This window comes from Bactrocera latifrons, unplaced genomic scaffold (assembly GCF_001853355.1).
Source record: "Bactrocera latifrons isolate USDA-ARS-PBARC rearing strain unplaced genomic scaffold, ASM185335v1 scaffold_45, whole genome shotgun sequence".
Lineage (NCBI taxonomy): Eukaryota > Metazoa > Arthropoda > Insecta > Diptera > Tephritidae > Bactrocera > Bactrocera latifrons.
In genome coordinates, this window is record NW_017537101.1 from 803,592 (window position 1) to 816,498 (window position 12,907).

General features: G+C 36.1%; 1 protein-coding gene across 1 annotated transcript in view; it reads left to right on the forward strand.

Moving 5' to 3' along the window:
- LOC108973057 overlaps nucleotides 1-12,907 on the forward strand; it is a 64,298-nt gene that overhangs the window by 20,374 nt on the left and 31,017 nt on the right. The gene's annotated exons all lie outside the window — the stretch shown is intronic.

The following is a 12,907-nucleotide window of genomic DNA, read 5'->3' on the forward strand; positions in this document are numbered from 1 at the left end:
CCATTTTTGTAAAAGGAGAATTAATTATGAGGAACGGTTGTGTTCCAAAATCTGAAGTTTTCCGTTTTCATTTCTTACTTCAAATAATTTTTCTTTTGAATAAGAGCACTACAAAAGCTTTTGTAAGATAACACAAAAACGGTTTCGGATATAAATTAAATTCTTCATTTCTGTGAAACTACATTCCATCCCATTATGTATGAAACTCAATTTCTTTGACGCAGTCACACAAGGAAGAGTCTAACGGTGTCAAATCGCATGACGGAGACGGCCAATTGACTGGGCCATTTACACACCTTCACCAAACTTGGTTTTCAATAAATCGATTGTGAGTTTGTGGCGCCGTCAATTTGGAACCACTTATCGTTCAAGTCTATATTATCCAATTCGGGCCAAAAATATTCGGTTATTATTGAGCGGTAGCGATTCCCATTCACTGTAACGTGCCGGTCTTGATCACGGAAGAAATACGGCCCAATGACACCGTCGGCCCATAAACCGCACCAAACCGTAATTTTTTCAGGATCCAATGGTGGCTCATGGAGTACGTGTGGATTGATGCCAACATACGACGATTCTGGTGGTCAAGCGGTTTCAATTCAGCTTGTACGTAGTTCAATATCCTAGTTCCAACGTTCAATTGTTGTTCTGACAAGACGATTATGACGATAATAAGTTGGAAGTAGTGATCTTAAAGTTGAGGCCACTGACTCCTAATTTCGGTAGTACATTTTAATAATTTCGACTCGTTGTTGAATCGTATATCTTTCCATGATGAAATGGCAAACTTTACTGAAGAGGAATGTCGAAGTTTACTGTCCCTATCGGTCAACTTTTATAGCGTCCCTGTTAAAAACCCTCTTATTTTTTAAGATGTCACCTTCTTTAAAAGCCACGCATAAATTAGTAATTCTTTTCTTTTCAATGTTACTGTCACAAATTGAAATTTTACTTTCAATAAGTTCGAACAATAAAGAAAAAGAAAAATTGTTATTGTCCTTATTAAAGTGTATGCCATGTGGCACGTGCACATACATATGTATTACCATTTCTACGCCCTCGTGTCTGCACATATACGCAACAGCTTTCCTAATACTGTAATGTGGCTCAATGTCTTTGCCGTGGCTGAAAAATTGAGTTTTAATTAAGTGCCAATAACGTGATTCGCACACACCTACATATGTACATATGTATATGTATATGACTATATATATATATTGATATTGAGGAGCAGAATTGCAACCACAAATTGAAAATAATAACAACACCAGGCAATTGTAGTCACTCTTGAGTCTGTCTGTCCTTTTGTGGTTAATTGCCGTTAAACTTATTTGTAAACGCATTTAAGGAATATAATTAAGCAAATGGAAATAAGGCAGCAAAAGACAAAGAAAATAGAATGACACGGAAAAGGAAGAAGAAAGCGGAAGTCTTACGCCAATTAAGCAAGTCAAGTGTAATTAAAGCGCTCAAATGAAACGGAAAAATAAAGCACGCAAAAAATAAAAATTAGCGACTAAATTGTGAGAGTGGAAGAATAAAGAAAATAAACAATGCAGTACAATAAAAAAAAAGAAGAAAATGGATTTTAAAGCTAAGTACTTATTTTACATGAGAGGACAGTATGCAGAAAAGTTTTTGTTTTTCGGAAAGAGGCGGGGGTGAGCACCATTAAACGGCAAGCACTTCATTAGTTTAATTTGTACTTTAACAGCGCAAAGAAAAATAAATGCGCGAAGAGAATTGAGAGAGACTCTTGCAAGGATATTGCGCATCCTAGATACTAAACGTACGTATGATTAAGGTATTATTAACTTACAAATTAACACTCTACCTACTGATTGGATTTATAATTAATAAAAATGTAGTAAAAAGTCTAGAAATTCTTGCCGGGTTGTATACAAATTAAAGAGTTGAAATTCTGATTCAGATAAAAATACCTCACCAAATATACTATATACCTATAATATAAAACTATCCTCGTTGATTTTAATGTTCATTGATTGTAGATAAAACGCTGGGTTGACTAACGTTTTTGAATAATATTGAATAACTTTCTTCGTGGAATATATGTATCTCCTCTCAGACGTCTAAAGTCTGGGTATTCGCAAAGGTATTGTTCCAGCGTCTCATAACCCTTGCGTGTTCCTCTAGGGTTCATTGCTACAAAAAAAATCTTAAAGGAAAGTTGAATGGGCTGCAGCAGCTGAGGGGAATTGTGTTCCTGACTACATATTTAAATGACGGCTATCTTTTTGTTTCCTTCTATTCTTATATGAATGAGTACCCACATAATATTAACCTGGTTACCTACTGTGAGACTAGTTATAGACTGTTTTCATAACCTAACGCAGATAAGAGAAAATGCTCACTTGACACTTTTTGTTATGCCAACAACTTTGGCTTGAAAGATTGAATTGAAGTTATTTAGTTTAAAGCTACCTTCTGAGTATGGATTACTTCATAGGTAAAAAGACCGCTGCTGTTTCTATTTCACCCTGGTTCAGTCCATTGGTCGAACTTTTTTTTTAGTGGGGAATGAAAACGTTGTATTTAATTAGGCATTAACAAAGTCGAGTACGATCATATGTCCGTAGTAATGCCGAATTTAGTTACAACAGCTTAAAATCATGACCGGGAAGCGTAAGCCATGCTTCATACTTTACTTGAATACGTATACGCTGGATCAATTGCTTTTCTGCAGGATTTCCAGAAAGTAAAGCTCCCGCCAATCAAGAAGAATAAGAACGCTCCCAATGTGTTCTCTTCTGCATAATTTTTTATCTGGGATAACTCTGAGATATTCGACAGAGCTCGACTGAACAATAGCTCTACTCTTTAAAGGGAATATATTAAATTGCCAAGTCCCAGTTGGCGGAGATGTCGAGATAAGGGTGTTTAAGATTAATCGCTGAACAAATGACATCAAATTGGTTTACGTAGCAGACGACCTTAAAGTTCTTCTTGTCGAGTAGAAGTATTAGTTCATTAATCAAGGTGACCTCAAGCAGGGAAGAAACGTTATTCCTTTCGGCGTACCCTTTACTAATGTTTGATATTCAAATTTACTCCAGAGCTGGTACTTAAGATATTACCCAAGATATTTTTGTGAAGCTAAGTAAGTACCAAGCCGGTAGAGAAAAATATTATGCTACTGAAAATAGTGCAGTTCACAATCCTGTCCCGTTTAGCTCTACCTTACTTCGTTATTACTCTATGTTCTTACAAATTACGAAAGTATTTACTGTTTGAATGAGCTCGAATTTAGTGCTCGGTCCACTAAGTTTATTCGAGAGTTTTATTTAGTGACAAATAATTTTAATACCTTTGTAGTTATCCAGCTAAATGCACGTAGTCAGCTACTTGGATCCTTAGATCCATTTGATTTCTAAATGTTCACACTTCCTAGCAGACGAAAATACATACATATATACTACGACTCTGCAAATAAACGCTAATACAACCGAAGGTAGCAGACTTATTTTATACTGCCTTAAGGTTGCAACATTTTCATTTAGTTGCGTCATTAAGTGAATTAACTGCAAATAAGCGAAAGATTACCAAGCGTAGTTGCAGAGTTACTGTCGTCAAGTGTCGTTGTCCATCCGCAAGAATAGCGAATGAGCTAAAAGTGAGTCAAGCAAGATGCAACCATTGTGTACATATGTACATCTTGTTGCACAGCCATTTACAAGTGGAAGTACGGCGACTCGGTCAAAGAAAGAACATTGGTACCCTGCAAGGAAATCAGCCAGTTCTAAATTAATATAACTAGTGTTAGCTAGATGTTCAACTAGTCAGCCGACTTAAGGGGCTAGACCAGTGTGACGCATGAAAAATTAGGCGATTTTCGTGAACTTTTATAAGCGGAAGTACGCGATTGAATATTTGGAACGAACGAAAAAATTTTAAGATTTTTTTCTTATAAAAATGTTGAAAAATAACGGAATTATGGGCTGCCTTCGGAGGGGCCAAAAAACAGTGCCCCAACTGCTGACATGATTCCGGCCGAATGAGTAGCTAAAACAAAAAATTTTGGAAAGTTTATTAAACTTAAAAATATTTCCTGTACAATGACGTACGATCTTTGAAAAATATCAAAAATTAACAAAATGGTGCAATTTTGAAAAAAAAATCGTGTTTTTAGGTAAAAAATGGTCGTTTTTTAATGCCAAATTGAAAATTTTCAACCAATCGAAAGATCGTCGGTCATTGTATAGTAAACGTATTCAAAAATACTCAATTTCAATTGACTCAATCGGCCAATTTCTCGTTGAGTTATGATGCCAACAATTTTGAAAAATGTCGTTTCGAGAAAAACGCGTTTAAATTTTCACTTATATTTGTTTGCACCTCCGAGCGGTCGCTCTTTAGAACGCTACCATCCAAAAACTATTCAAGATACGATCTTGGAAACATTTATTTTAAACTCGGCCATTGCGTCCACATTTCTGATGAGCCCTCGGAAAAAAATGCGCCGGGGTAAAAAAATATGAATTTTAGTTAAAACCTTAACTTAGAACTTTTGCGAAGGAAAAAAATGAAAACTTTAGTGAAAATATCGTGAAAATTTTTTTTTTTCAAATAGTTGAAATCGAAAAAACAATCCTTCGTCCAAGTCCAAGTGGTATCTCAAAGACCTGTGTGAAATTTCATGAAGATCGGTTGAGTAGTGCTCGAGAAGTCTTGCCAACCGACTTCAAAAATACATTTTCGAGAAAAACGCATTTAAAGCTGGCGCACTTACCCCAGCTACATATGTAGTTTCGAGCGCGCAAGTTCTCAATGCTGTATCTACGAAACTATTACTCGGAACAACTTTGAAATCCGAAAACTCCTGTAACCCTTAAGTGGTGAATTTATAATCTTTATAACTTTAAAAGAGTACTAAACTGTACTAAATCATTGTCTAAAATTTTATTAGATAAACAGTTGTAATTTTGGCACATGTCGGATGCTTTAGCGATAGTTTATATGTTATATAGTTGACAAATTCCTGCAGCAAAGTAGTTCATCTTCCGTCGAATTCTATATTTATTTATAACGTAGTGTTTGAATCAGTACTCTTATGTTTCACTACAGAGTTTGTCTGGTGCGCAATCATGTTGTTTTCTGGGAACAAGTGAGTAGCAACAGGTTTTAGCTTTTATACGGCAATGTTTTCAAATATACAAATACATACAATGTATGTACGCACTGTAGCTATAGTTTAGTACATTGAGTGAAAAGTAGTAAAACGTCAGACGTTCACCTGACATCTGCCAGTTACTTGAGACACTAACAAACAGTTGCTATAGTTTCCATATACGAGTATGTAGTTAGATTTGGCATGGCAATAGAGAACTATATATTTTCGGGTTTTAGTTTATTTAGCCAACTTTTACAGGTTGCCAAGTACCAAAACTAAAAGTTCTCACAAAAATAAATAATGAGGTTGATGAATGTACTTCGGGAATTTTTTGACGTAGGAGGTGAAAACATGACATGTTCATCTTCACTCACTCACTCTTCTGGTCATCTGAAGAAAAAACAATAAAAACAATAAAATAATACGTCTAAACAATAATACCTTTCACAGGTCAATTTTTATAGCATATTCAATTTATTACGGTCGCTACAGCGTTTCTTGTAGAAAGGGAAGAGGAGTAGGGCACACTACAACTGCAATTTTTAATTTCTCAGAATGGTGTTTCTCAAAACGGTTTCCACTCTCAAAGAAGGAATTTTTGAAGATACGAGTATCCAGTTCCAATTTGGAGGCTTTTTAAGTTATTTTAGAAATCTTCCTATTTTTTTCAACGAAAAACTGTCGTAAAAGAAGGAAAAATTCGATATTTTTTCACACCGACGCCAGTTTGCCAAATTACAACAGCAACAAAAAACAAGTAAGGAAGGGCTAAGTTCAGGTGTCACCGAACATTTTATACTCTCGCATGATAAAGTGATAATCGAGATTTCAGGCGTGGTTGTGAACCGATTTCACCCATATTTGGTACATGTCATCACGGTGTTAAGAAGATATTATATACCGAATTTCATTGAAATCGGTTGAGTACTTCCTGAGATATGGTTTTTGGTCCATAAGTGGGCGACGCCACGCCCATTTTCAATTTAAAAAAAAAAACCTGGATGCAGCTTCCTTCTGCATTTCTTCCGTAAAATTTAGTGTTTCTGACGTTTTTTGTTAGTCGGTTAACGCACTTTTAGTAATTTTCAATATAACCTTTGTATGGGAGGTGGGCGTGGTTATTATCCGATTTCTTCCATTTTTGAACTGTATATGGACTGTCTCTTATACACATCTAGATGTGTATAAGAGACAGGTATATGGAAATGCCTGAAGGAAACGACTCTGTAGAGTTTGGTTGACATAGCTATAGTAGTTTTCGAGATATGTACAAAAAAGTTAGTAGGGGGCGGGGCCACGCCCACTTTTCCAAAAAAAAGTACGTCCAAATATGCCCCTCCCTAATGCGATCCTTTGTGCCAAATTTCTTTTTAATATCTTTATTTATGGCTTAGTTATGACACTTTATAGGTTTTCGGTTTCCGCCATTTTGTGGGCGTGGCAGTGGGCCGATTTTGCCCATCTTCGAACCGTCTTATGGAGCCAAGAAATACGTGTACCAAGTTTCATCATGATATCTCAATTTTTACTCAAGTTACAGCTTGCACGGACGGACGGACAGACGGACAGACAGACATCCGGATTTTAACTCTACTCGTCACCCTCACCACTTTGGTATATATAACCTTATATCTGACTCTTTTAGTTTTAGGACTTACAAACAACCGTTATGTGAACAAAATTATAATACTCTCTTTAGCTACTTTGTTGCGAGAGTATAAAAAAAGCGTCAATCAAAATTGTCATTTTCTTTACTCTGTTGGATTCAAAGTGGCAACCTTGTTAAAATTTTGAATTTCTGTGTCGAAAATTGCGGCGATTTCACATTGCAAACTGGTTTCCTATTATACTTGAATATAAATTTATTTTTTACATACTTGTTAAAAAAATGTAGTTAAATATCTTTTCAAAAGTTTGGGCATTTGTCTCGAGTTGATCTCTATATTTTTGTACTCAATTATTTGGTTTTCTCCAGACAACTTAGTAAGAGAATGAAAAATTACTTGCTTGTCCTTTAGTGTGGTGTATTACGTTTGGTTCTTTTATAGAGTGTTTAATTTTTTGATGTTCTCTCAAAATATTTTGAAATATCACTTAGTGTCGCTTCATACACGTACTCTTTTGTTCAAGGAAAGAAGAAGGGAACGACATACTTTTTGCTTTTGTTCACTGTGACGCAATTCGGCATAACCTTTCTTTGAAAATTTTTTTCCATAAATCGTTTTTACGCTCGGTTACAAATTATTATTTAGATTAATATTTTTTTTATTGTACAAGTATGTATTATATGTATGTATATTGGAAAATTTTTAAAAGAAGCATGTCCAAGGTTGAAAATCAGTTATTCAAAAACATTTTTGCCTATGGCCTACATGAATCGTTCTAGATTTGGATGTGATATGAAAAGGAATGTATATGTAAGCGAAACCAAAATAGAATTTGAAGATAATGAGCGACCCAACGTCAGTATGTGAACACTGTCTTAGGAATAAGTACTCTCATGGCAGTCTAAGCAAACTGATGCAAAACACGTTGATAGAAATCTGTCACATTTTGTTTTCGCAAAGAGGCTTTACTTTTCGAAAAAATAATTTTTTTTCATAAGTGTAATTAATGATAGAAAGGCTAACAGTAAAAGAGATGTGTAATAATCTTTCTGCCACCGACAACAGCAACCGTGTACTTCGTGCCTCTTATTGTCATTAGAAATCCAAATAGAAATACTCAGCATGTTGCATCAATAGCTAAGTCAATTGCCAAAGACGCCTGACTGTATGTAAGTGTGCGTTTGATTGTTAAAATGACATACGAATTGTGGGTGTTGTTTGACTGCCTGACAAATATTAAGTTCTCAAGAGCTACACTTGCATTATCGCTAAGGTGAAAAGGTAAATTTGAGCGTTGATTTTATTTGTTTCTTCTAAATATGAGTACCTCAACGGCAGTAGGCTGTGTTTGCACATCGGTCTGCTATGAAATGTGTTGTTGTGTGCACTATAAGTATATTCGAAAGTTTTCGTGTGTGCCTGTATACATATTTAAGCCTTCATTTTGCGGCTGGCCTAGAAGAATAAGTGAGTGAAAGAGTGAAACTACGCCATCGTGCGGAGAACAATGACCACTTGAAACGCCCACGCGCGCTTAATACTCATTTCGGTGAATACTCGTGCGCACACACTTGAGAAAGTGTTGTTGCAAGTGTGCAGCAGCCACTTAAACTTGCGTGTGCGAACATGCACACGCATGCATTCGCGCACAAATTGGGTCAACTAGTTAACTGCTTTTATACTTTCGAATTTGTTTTTGTTGTTCCCTTTGTTGTTAGCAAACTCAATGAGCCCGGTGTAATGAAATTTTTACACAGAATTTAACGTTATTACTTCTCACCTACGCCCGTCAATTTACTGTTTTTATTTTTGTCCATATATAAATCAAATCGGTGTAGTAGTTTAACATTTTAAACTGAAGTTTTGTCAGTTCAAAGTTCTAACGGCGAGACGCACTTTAAAGAGTTTAGATATTTTGGAATATATTATATATAAAGCCATTAAAACTGTCTGGTTAAGATATTGATACTAACCGCATTGAACTTACATTATCCAACGATCCGTGTTTACCAGAAGTCGCTCTTAAAAACTCCGAATTTTGGCTATCGGGCCTTGCTACAAACCAAGATCGCGTAAATAGCGTAGCTACAGAATGCATTATATGGTAGATTGCACTAATTTTTAGAAGAAAATTACCCGGTTTGTATCAAAAACCTGCAATACATGCCCGTTTGTATACACACGAACTAGTCCAAAAGTTTGTGAGATGTGAGAAAATTTGCTCAGTCTTTTTTCCGCAAAAAGCTGCACAATCGTTGGAAACGCCGACGTTGGACCATCGGACTGATATACATAATGATCCAAAATCAAATCCTTGTACGAAAAACATTTTTATTTGTCAACAATCTTCTCTAAAGTTTTCATACATTATTGTGCAAAGCAATGCTAGAATCTCCGAACATTTTGTTCACAGCGGACCACTATAACAAATAACTGCATGCAGACTAACGGATTAAGATCTTCACCAATGCTCTTTCTTCCTCATTAAGTAATCTAAATTATATATATCTTCAAGCTTGTTTATATCAGAGAACGTGGGTAGTTTTGGATGCAAACCGTTTCCTACTTTTTAAAGAAAAAACACAGTTTCAAATTTAATAGGAAATGTTTATTATCATTCGAAAGAACAGTCTTTGGCATTTATTTTTTGAAGCGTATCTTTTTTAAATATTGGCCGCGATTACATCTGAGATGGTTAGTTGAGTAAAATTTACGATGACTCTTTCGAGCATTTCGGGTGATAAAGAGGGATTACCAACATATACTTTAAACTTTAACCAATTTTGGTGACCAATCGACCGGCCCAAAACGTGAAATTATTTGCTCACCTAAGCGCCGTCGTGTTGAAACCAAATGTCGCCGTGTTCACGAGCTTCAATTTCTGGCATCAAGTAGTCGGTTGTCATGGCGCGTTACCGGTCGCCATTGACGGTTACATTCTCACCGGCATCATTTTTGGAGAAATATGGACCTATAATTCCATCGGCCAACAAACCATACCAAACCGTTTTTTGTGGATGAGATGGTAGCTACTATATGTTGCTCTTCGACCCGAATGTGGCAGTTTTGCTTGTTTCCATCCAGTCGTTCCATACGAGTACGCCAGCCCGAGTTGCTACGAAAGGCGCTTAATCGACTCTCCACGGTCTTCGTGTACACTCTCAGCTAGGGAAAAGTACGATCAGTAGGCTAATTTTGTTGACCATAAGTTAGCGAAGAGCGCACATTTTCTTTACAGATTAGGAATATTATAGCTTCAGTGCAGAGTTAAAAGAATGTTTTTGGTTTTATAAGATCTTTGTTGGTGCTGGATATTGGCTATTTAGTGGGATATCTTAAACAAATTGGGGCGGAATTAATTTTTGAGCAGACAGTAGTTTAATGCCTTTTTAGCCCTATTAGACCCAGTAATATAATTTTTAATTTTCTGGTTGGTTTTATTTTGCAAAAAGTGGCTAATACGTAAGACGTCAACTATAACAAAACAATGCACTCCTCCCTACACTGACTTGGACAACACAAACGTTATATTTTGCATCCACTGTACCTAAATTTTGTGAAAATATGTAAACTTCAAGTAGTTAGAAGGTGCTTCCGAATAATTTTTAGTGACACTCACTCCATGTTTTATTTTCACAGTGCCGATGATGAATTCGCCACCTGTGCTTTTCCGCATTGCTTGCTGCTTTAGCTCCGCGGAGCAAAGGGCCACATTGCTGAATTTTATCTCATATGTAATCCAAAGCCCGATTGCAATTCTGTTTCGATTTTTACTAGTAAAATTCAAATCTCTACCTTTATGAAAGTATTAACGACTAAGCTTTTAGAAATTAATAAATTTTCGAAAAAATTTAACACGTAAGTTTCACCAAACTGAGATAGGCTAGAACTGAATCGACTTTCATTTGAGAAAACTCCATCAGAAAAATAATGAAGAATTTTTAGAAGAATCTTAAAGATAAGTGCAACTAGATAATGTGCTTCAGTAAAATCACAAAATTTTGTTTCAAATACTCAGTAGTTTGGAAATAAATAAATTTTTATTTCAATATTTCCTAAGACAAAACTAGAATCGCCTCTTCGCTAACTGGGTTATTGCATTAGAAGTGTGCATGTCACCCTAACTCTCCACAGTCATTATGCATTATTAATTCGCTTGTGCGCCGAGTTGGTATTCCGGCTTTTCTTTTGTGTACATCCTTTGGTAGAGTGGAGTTAATTAATTTGACGGTTTTTCTACTACCTCATTTGCAGACTGCAACTCGCTGCGCTCAGTTTTATTTTTTCAAATAGTTTTTGCTATTTGTCTTGCATATTTTATCCAACACCGCAGCGTGCATGAATTGAGTTGCTGATTAACCGCAAGGAGTGAGTTTTTATTGTTGTTGTATTGCGAAAACTTCGCTAAAAGTGAGCTTTTCGCGCTTCACCAAATGTATCATGCATAGGCATTTGTTGACACTTGGATGTTTCTGTGATTTCATGCTCGTTTAGCAAACAGTGTACAGTGTGTGTTTTGGAAATACCAGTTGGCATTTGCCAATTGATATAAGCCCGCTGAAGGCCAGGAAATTCGGTTCTAAATAAATGGTATAATACATAGTTATGTTTTGACTCGATTACTTAAGATTTCGAGGTTGCTCATAACGATCCTATGTTCTTAATTCAAACAGTGGTTCATTTTGCAACCAAACACATAGATGAACCAAAAGACCCTGATCTGTCGAGCATACGCTTTGCCTATCACAGTTTTATTGCTTCCGTTAGTGACTATTTCAATCAATTCTCCCGGTTCCTCAATGTTAAGACATCCAAGATGTTTTAATTTAAATCTCCAAATTTCGAATTTGTGATTGAGCATCGTGTCGAAGCTTATAAAAACTCTTCGTGGCTTAAATTCATTCGATTTTATTGTGCCTTCGTGAATCTGAGTTTGAAGGGACTGGAGTTTGCTTCAAATCGGGGTATGCTACTTAGAATGGGTTAGAAAAGAAACTCGTGAAAGTGATATAGCAGATAGTAGTTCCCAATTTTTTCTCAGAACATTTATACTAAATGACACAAAGAAATCGAATGGCGTACACCAATTTTTTAAAATATTTCATTGACCAGTGATCTTTAACTTCTAAAAAAGGTAAGACGTTTCCATTTTTTTATACCCTGAACAGTGTAAATTAAGTTTGCCATGAAGTTTGAAACCCTAAACGAAACGTTCTGGATCCTGAAAATATCAGCATAACGAGCTGAGTCGATTTAGCTATGTATGTACCTCTGTCTGGCTGTTGGTCCGTCTGCCTATTTATTCACGGACTCAGTTTTTAAGAGTTTTTTTTTTCCTAGAAATTGCTAATTTGTAGGAGTCGTTGATATCGAATCACAATAGTATATAGTTGTCATACAAACTGAATGATCAACATTGGAATTCTCCGAAGAAATTGTTCAAATCGAGTCACTATAGCAAATAACTGTCACACAAATTGACCAATCACCCTTATTGTGAGGAATCTTTTGTATTTGTGAAAGCTATTGAAGATTCGGTCGGTCCGTAGTTTTCGTTTGTTTTGTTAAATTTGATTCCTTTTTTGGCATCCGTACACATTTTGGAAACCACTGTGCTGAATTCACAAAGCGAAAATGGATTATGCCATAAGTCAACCGCACAGCCGTCACAAATGCAAGCAAGCACCGCAGCGGTGGCGAACATCAAGCAGAGACGATGGGGCTGTGCAGCATCGCCAATCGCGAACAGCAGCGGCGAATAAACACCACCTTGAGCGCGCCTAGATGAGCTGCCGCGATAAATATATTATGTCGTGTCTTCATTTATGGTATGTACTTATATGTATGTATGTCCATACATATGTCGAACAGCGTTGAAAGAGACACGCGAAGAAGCGTGGCAAGGGGAGCTTGTCTGCAACTCTTTTATAAAATACTTACATACAATTTGAGACGGTTAAATGCAGCAACGTAAGTGAATAAAATAAATGAAGTAAGGAAAATAACGCAAAAGCAGGGAAAAACCAACAAAAATTGAAGCGTTCCCTGCAACGTCGTGATTGTGCAATTTACATCAACTCAATTCCAAAGCTCTAACAAACCAACAAAAAAAAAAAACATGAACAGAAATGAGCGGCACAATAAATATTAAAAACTACATCGCATAAATGCA